The following is an 8,090-nucleotide window of genomic DNA, read 5'->3' as shown; positions in this document are numbered from 1 at the left end:
GACTCATGTTCGACCTTTCGGTCTCTTGTGTTCCGAGGCCATGTTTGTACATGCTAGGCTCGTCAAGTCAACCTAAGTGTTTCGCATGTGTTCCGAGGCCATGTCTGTACATGCTAGGCTCGTCAACACCCGTTGTATTCGAACGTTAGAATCTATCACACCCGATCATCACGTGGTGCTTCGAAACAACGAACCTTCGCAACGGTGCACAGTTAGGGGGAACACGTCTCTTGAAATTTTAGTGAGGGATCATCTTACTTACTACCGTCGTTCTAAGCAAATAAGATGCAAAACATGATAAACATCACATGCAATCAAATAGTGACATGATATGGCCAATATCATTTTGCTCCTTTGATCTCCATCTTCGGGGCACCATGATCATCTTCGTCACCGGCATGACACCATGATCTCCATCATCATGATCTCCATCGTTGTGTCTTTATGAAGTTGTCACGCCAATGATTACTTCTACTTCTATGGCTAACGCGCTTAGCAATAAAGTAAAGTAATTTACATGGCGTTATTCAATGACACGCAGGTCATACAAAAAATAAAGACAACTCCTATGGCTCCTGCCGGTTGTCATACTCATCGACATGCAAGTCGTGATCCCTATTACAAGAATATGATCAATCTCATACATCACATATATCATTCATCATATCTTCTGGCCATATCACATCACATAGCACATGCTGCAAAAACAAGTTAGACGTCCTCTAATTGTTGTTGCAAGTTTTTACGTGGCTTGTATAGGTTTCTAGCAAGAACGTTTCTTACCTACGTAAAACCACAACGTGATATGCCAATTTCTATTTACCCTTCATAAGGACCCTTTTCATCGAATCCGTTCCGACTAAAGTGGGAGAGACAGACACCCGCTAGCCACCTTATGCAACTAGTGCATGTCAGTCGGTGGAACATGTCTCACGTAAGCGTACGTGTAAGGTCGGTCCGGGCCGCTTCATCCCACAATGCCGCCGAAACAAGATAAGACTAGTAGCGGCAAGAAGAATTGGCAGCATCTACGCCCACAACTACTTTGTGTTCTACTCGTGCATAGAAACTACGCATAGACCTAGCTCATGATGCCACTGTTGGGGAACGTAGCAGAAATTCAAAATTTTCTACGCATCACCAAGATCAATCTATGGAGTACTCTAGCAACGAGGGGAAGGGGAGTGCATCTACATACCCATGTAGATCGCGATGCGGAAGCGTTGCAAGAACGCGGATGAGGGAGTCGTACTCGTAGTGATTCAGATCGCGGTTGATTCCGATCTAAGCGCTGAACCACGGCGCCTCCGCGTTCAACACACGTGCAGCCCGGTGACGTCTCCCATGCCTTGATCCAGCAAGGAGAGAGGGAGAGGTTGGGGAAGACTCCATCCAGCAGCAGCACGACGGCGTGGTGGTGGTGGAGGAGCGTGGCAATCCTGCAGGGCTTCGCCAAGCACCGCGGGAGAGGAGGAGGAAGAGGGGTAGGGCTGCGCCATGAGGGAGATGTGTTCTTATCTGTATGGCAGCCCCAAAACCCCAATATATATAGGGGAGGGGGAGGGCTGCGCCCCCATCTAGGGTTCCCCCCACAAAGGGTGCGGCCAGCCCTAGATGGGGCTTGGGGGGCGGCCAAGGGGGGGAGAGAGGGGGGCGCCCCACTAGATGGGCCTTAGGCCCATCTGAGCCTAGGGTTTCCCCCTTCCCCCCCCCTTCCTGCGCCTTGGGCCTCTTGTGGGGGGCGCACCAGCCCACCTGGGGCTGGTCCCCTCCCACACTTGGCCCACGCAGCCCTCTGGGGCCGGTGGCCCCACCTGGTGGACCCCCGGGACCCTCCCGGTGGTCCCGGTACATTACCGATAGCACCCGAAACTTTTCCGGTGACCAAAACAGGACTTCCCATATATAAATCTTTACCTCCGGACCATTCCAGAACTCCTCGTGGCGTCCGGGATCTTATCCGGGACTCCGAACAACATTCGGTAACCACATACAAACTTCCTTTATAACCCTAGCGTCATCGAACCTTAAGTGTGTAGACCCTACGGGTTCGGGAACCATGCAGACATGACCGAGACGTTCTCCGGCCAATAACCAACAGCGGGATCTGGATACCCATGTTGGCTCCCACATGTTCCATGATGATCTCATCGGATGAACCACGATGTCGAGGATTCAATCAATCCCGTATTCAATTCCCTTTGTCTATCGGTATGTTACTTGCCCGAGATTCGATCGTCGGTATCCCGATACCTTGTTCAATCTCGTTACCGGCAAGTCTCTTTACTCGTTCCGTAACTCACATCATCCCGTGATCAACTCCTTGGTCACATTGTGCACATTATGATGATGTCCTACCGAGTGGGCCCAGAGATACCTCTCCGTTTACATGGAGTGACAAATCCCAGTCTCGATTCGTGCCAACCCAACAGACACTTTCGGATATACCTGTAGTGCACCTTTATAGCCACCCAGTTACGTTGTGACGTTTGGTACACCCAAAGCATTCCTACGGTATCCGGGAGTTGCACAATCTCATGGTCTAAGGAAATGATACTTGACATTAGAAAAGCTCTGAGCAAACGAACTACACGATCTTGTGCTAGGCTTAGGATTGTGTCTCGTCCATCACATCATTCTCCTAATGATGTGATCCCGTTATCAATGACATCCAATGTCCATGGTCAGGAAACCGTAACCATCTATTGATCAACGAGCTAGTCAACTAGAGGCTTACTAGGGACATGGTGTTGTCTATGTATCCACACATGTATCTGAGTTTCCTACCAATACAATTCTAGCATGGATAATAAACGATTATCATGAACAAGGAAATATAATAATAACCTATTTATTATTGCCTCTAGGGAATATTTCCAACATATATATCCTGTCTTCGCAGTAAACCGGCCAAACCGTAAAATTACGGTACATAATCGAGCCGTCATGCAAATCACTATGTATGATCCGCATCATGGGCCCAGTCATCTTGGTCCGTTAACAAGCCTAAATGTAAACTGGCCCACTAGTAGATTCGGGCCTTTAATAGGCCGAGTAAACTGCCGGCCCTATTTTCGCAAGAAAACTCAATGGGCTTTTAGGAGGCTGAAAGTAGGTTGGGCCTGAAACGTGCCGAACAGCGCACGGGCCGGCAGCAGGCCGAAATAGACCCCGGACCATGATTGTGCCAATCACATCATGGGCCGTTAACAGGCCAAAATTGTCTCGGTCCTTGTTTGGCCCAATCAGATTATCGGCTGTGAGTAGGCCGAATTCAAACCGGGTCGTAGTTAGGCCCAACTATATGACAGGCTTTTAACAGGCCGAAATAAATATAGGGCCGAAATGTTAAACGGGCCTTTAACAGGCCGAAACTAATATCAGGCCTAATTACCAAATGGGTCTTTAGCAAGTGGGCCCAAAAGCATAGCGTCCAGTTGACGGGCCGAATCTGATATGGGCCATAATTTAGCCCAAAGCCTCTTAAAGGGCCGGATCTGATCTGGGCCATAATTTGGCCCGGAACATGGTAGGCTTTTAATGGGCCGGATCTCAGATGGGCCATTATTAGGCCCGGAACATGGCAGACTGTCAATGGACCGGATCAAATATGGGCCGGCATTTGGCCCAAAACATGGCAGCCTGTTAACGGGCCGGCCCACTAGTGTCCTCAAAATCTTGTGGGCCTTTAGCTGGGTCGGCCCATTATGGTCGTCGAAATCTCGTGGGCCTTTAGCTGGGCCGGCCCATTATGGTCCGCAAAATCTTGTGGGCCTTTAGTTGGGCTGGCCCATTTAATTTTTATGGGCCACTTTTGGGCCGGTCCATGTGTCAACATATCATAGGCGCATCTCGCCCATTGGATGAGTGACACCTGTGCCAACGCGAAGCTGACACGTGGTTCCGTCGGCCAATGAGAATTTTACACATGGAAAATCGGCATTGGTCATGGCTATTAGCGGGTTATCGGATCCAAAACCGGACCCGATAGCTTAAGGCAACCCGTTACGACGAAAGCACTTCCATGACGCGGCATTTATCGTGATGGAAGTGAACACTTCTGTGATGATAATTTTGGTAATGTCATGGAACACTTCTATGACAGCACATGTATGACTATCTTGATTCTGTCATAAAATCGTCATGGATGTACATGCATGACAGAAAACGTTACCTACTGTGATAAACACGTATCATTATGGAAGTGTATTTTTTTGTAGTGATACCTGGGAAGCCGCGAGCTTTGTTCATCTCCAATAGCCTTGCGGCGTCTTCAGCATTGGGAGATCTCAAATACTCCTCGCCAAACACTTGCACAATTCCGACTGCGAAACAGTTGACACACATGATGGCTTGACTCTCACCCATGGCCAAGTGGTCATCAAGTAGATTAGCGGGAATACCGTATGCCAACATACGCAAAGCGGTTGTCACCTTCTGAAAGGTGCTATGCCCAAGCTCTCCGGAGGCATTCCTCCTTAATTTGTCGAAAAAACCGGTCATGGCTCGCTAGTTTCTCTGCAATGCGCCTGAACAACTCGGTGCTCATCCTAAACCGGCGCCGGAAGTACGACTTGGGGTGCACGGGATTATCCGCAAAATAGTGCCTCATCAATCTATTGTGGGCATCGATCATATCCCTCCAAATTTTCTGCCGACCCATAAACGAACCACCGTGCTTCGGTTTTTTATTGATGTGCATAGCTAGGATCCTTGCATGATCCTCCTCCTCTTCAATATCAAATTCTTCTTCAGAAGAATCATATGACGAACTCATCTACAATGTTCAATTTAAACTAGGCTATAAAAACTACAAACAACATGCATCAAATTCATGTAAAAAATGTGAAGTTGAAGCAATACATACCTTGCAAGCGTTTTGTCTAACACCTTGTGGGCGCCGAGCGGCAGTGGGCGGCCGGGCGCTGTTCGTCGGAGGAATGGCGCGCGCGAGGGGCGGCAGCGACTGGAGGGAGAAGGAGGAAGCGGCGACGGAATGGTCGCCGGAACAAATGGGGTGGTGCGAGCGGCGGCGCCAGTTGTTGGAAATATGCCCTAGAGGCAATAATAAATGGTTATTATTATATTTCTTTGTTCATGATAATTGTCTATTATTCATGCTATAATTGTGTTATCCGGAAATCGTAATACATGTGTGAATATATAGACCACAACGTGTCCCTAGTAAGCCTCTAGTTGACTAGCTCGTTGATCAACAGATAGTCATGGTTTCCTGATTATGGACATTGGATGTCATTGATAACGGGATCACATCATTAGGAGAATGATGTGATGGACAAGACCCAATCCTAAGCATAGCACAAAAGATCGTGTAGTTCGTTTGCTAGAGCTTTTCCAATGTCAAGTATCTTTTCCTTAGACCATGAGATCGTGTAACTCCCGGATGCCGTAGGAGTGCTTTGGGTGTACCCAACGTCACAACGTAACTGGGTGACTATAAAGGTACACTACGGGTATCTCTGAAAGTGTCTGTTGGGTTGACACGGATCGAGACTGGGATTTGTCACTCCGTATGACGGAGAGGTATCTCTGGGCCCACTCGGTAATGCATCATCATAATGAGCTCAATGTGACTAAGGAGTTAGCCACGGGATCATGCATTACGGTACGAGTAAAGAGACTTGCCGGTAACGAGATTGAACAAGGTATTGGGATACCGACGATCGAATCTCGGGCAAGTAACATACCGATTGACAAAGGGAATTGTATACGGGATTGATTGAATCCTCGACATCGTGGTTCATCCGATGAGATCATCGTGGAACATGTGGGAGCCAACATGGGTATCCAGATCCCGCTGTTGGTTATTGACCGGAGAGGCGTCTCGGTCATGTCTGCATGTCTCCCGAACCCGTAGGGTCTACACACTTAAGGTTCGGTGACGCTAGGGTTGTAGAGATATTTGTATGCGGAAACCCGAAAGTTTTTCGGAGTCCCGGATGAGATCCCGGACGTCACGAAGAGTTCCGGAATGGTCCGGAGGTGAAGAATTATATATAGGAAGTCCAGTTTCGGCCACCGGGAAAGTTTCGGGGGTTATCGGTATTGTACCGAGACCACCGGAAGGGTCTCGGGGGTCCACCGGGTGGGGCCACCTATCCCGGAGGGCCCCATGGGCTGGGGTGGGAAGGGAACCAGCCCTTAGTGGGCTGGGGCGCCCCCCCTTGGGCCTCCCCCTGCGCCTAGGGTTGGAAACCCTAGGGATGGGGGGCGCCCCACTTGGCTTGGGGGGGGAGCCACCCCCCTTCCCCCTTGGCCGCCCCCCCCCCCCCTTGGAGATCTGATCTCCCAGGGCCGGCGCCCCCCCCCCTCCCCAGGGGTCCCTATATATAGTGGGGGGAGGGAGGGCAGCAGCACCACAGCCCCTAGCGCCTCCCTCTCCCCCTGCAACACCTCTCCCTCTCGCAGAAGCTTGGCGAAGCCCTGCCGAGATCCCCGCTACATCCACCACCACGCCGTCGTGCTGCTGGATCTCCATCAACCTCTCCTTCCTCCTTGCTGGATCAAGAAGGAGGAGACGTCGCTGCTCCGTATGTGTGTTGAACGCGGAGGTGCCGTCCGTTCGGCACTCGGTCATCGGTGATTTGGATCACGGCGAGTACGACTCCATCAACCCCGTTCATTGGAACGCTTCCGCTCGCGATCTACAAGGGTATGTAGATGCACTCCTTTCCCCTCGTTGCTAGTATACTCCATAGATGGATCTTGGTGATGCGTAGGAAATTTTAAAATTCTGCTACGATCCCCAACACCAGTGCCTGGGTCGGGGTAGGTGGAAGTCGTCAGCGGGCGCTCGAGTGTGCGGCGCGCGATGGCGTTTCGTACCACGCGCTGAACTCTTTATGCCACGCGCGCGGTTATTGCGCGTCCGCTGGAGCTCGCTTAGCGATTGCGTGCGCGCTAAAAACCATAAATTTCCGGCGCGGCGCTTATATAGCGCGGCGGTTGGAGATGCTCTTAAAGCTGAATCACTCTACGCTGATCAAATTAGAACTGAACTAGACCCCCAAAGGAATACAGTTCTTGACGTAATCTTGGGGCTGAGCAACCCCTTCCTCTCTTCTGTTCATCGGTAGATGCACTCTTGCCTCATGGTGTACGAGTCATGTATCAAAGTCCTTACCTTTTGCTTTCTACCTATAAATGAAATGATACGCTCCTTGCCTATTCGAGGAAAAAATACAATTCTTAGCCGCAATAGCTATTTGCAAGTCGCCTAAAAAGGCACAGGCGTGACTTGATTTTGCAGGTGCGCCGAGGAGCTCCGAGGCCGAGTTGGGGTTGCGACGTCAGACCGAGCTGAGAGCGAGCGGGAGACAGTCGCGGCTGGGCACAGTGTTGCCGGCGGGAACGAGTCCGAGGTTTAACTCTACCAGTGTACGGTGTGATCGACGCCGGCATCGGAGTCCGTGGCAGGGTTTAGAGGGAAGGTCGGGGCTCGGGCGGGATGGGGCGAGGAGGAGATGGGAGATAGTGCCCGCCAGCCATGGGTGGCTGGCGCCGACAGCTCAGTCTGTGGTCCACGGATGGTGGGGTCAAACAAGTAAACAGTGCTGCCAGAGATGGGATAACAGAATTGTTAAAGATAAAAAAGTTCTAAACAAAAAAGAATTAACATGCAAAATATAATTAAGAGATAAAAAATTTAAGACTGTGTATTGGTTGGGAGGTGCCAAGTCCGAACAGTAGTGCAACGTCTGGGTGACAGTGAGAAACCGAATGGCAAGCCACTCCGATGAACCCTCCCACAAAAAGTAAATTTCATGTCATTGTGGGCACATAACCCATGTACCATATATTAATAAACTAGTAAAAACATATATTACATTTGAACTTAGTCCAAAGGCCGAGAAGGCATGAGTTACGACACTGGGCTGCCTCTCCTATTATACCTCGCCTATCGCCTCTCAGCTCTCCGCCTCGCAAAGACTATGCATCGCTCCTCCGAGTAATACAATAGGTGATTGCTCACTACAGCACTAAGTTGGGCTGAAACATTTAAGATGCTAGTATACGCTAGGGCAGCAACTAAAGACTGCTTTTAACAAGCTTTTTAAACCTTCTGTCCG

At 50.0% G+C, this 8,090-nt stretch overlaps 1 non-coding gene across 1 annotated transcript; it reads right to left on the bottom strand.

Moving 5' to 3' along the window:
- Positions 1–7,684: 7,684 nt before the first annotated feature.
- Positions 7,685–7,879, bottom strand: LOC120967502 (U2 spliceosomal RNA). Its single transcript, XR_005761257.1, has one exon. It is a non-coding gene; the product is annotated as a U2 spliceosomal RNA (small nuclear RNA).
- Positions 7,880–8,090: the final 211 nt, after the last annotated feature.

This window comes from Aegilops tauschii, chromosome 6 (assembly GCF_002575655.3).
Source record: "Aegilops tauschii subsp. strangulata cultivar AL8/78 chromosome 6, Aet v6.0, whole genome shotgun sequence".
In the NCBI taxonomy this organism is placed as follows: domain Eukaryota; kingdom Viridiplantae; phylum Streptophyta; class Magnoliopsida; order Poales; family Poaceae; genus Aegilops; species Aegilops tauschii.
The sequence above is the reverse complement of the archived record's forward strand: the minus strand, read 5'-3'. Positions and strand labels throughout refer to the sequence as shown.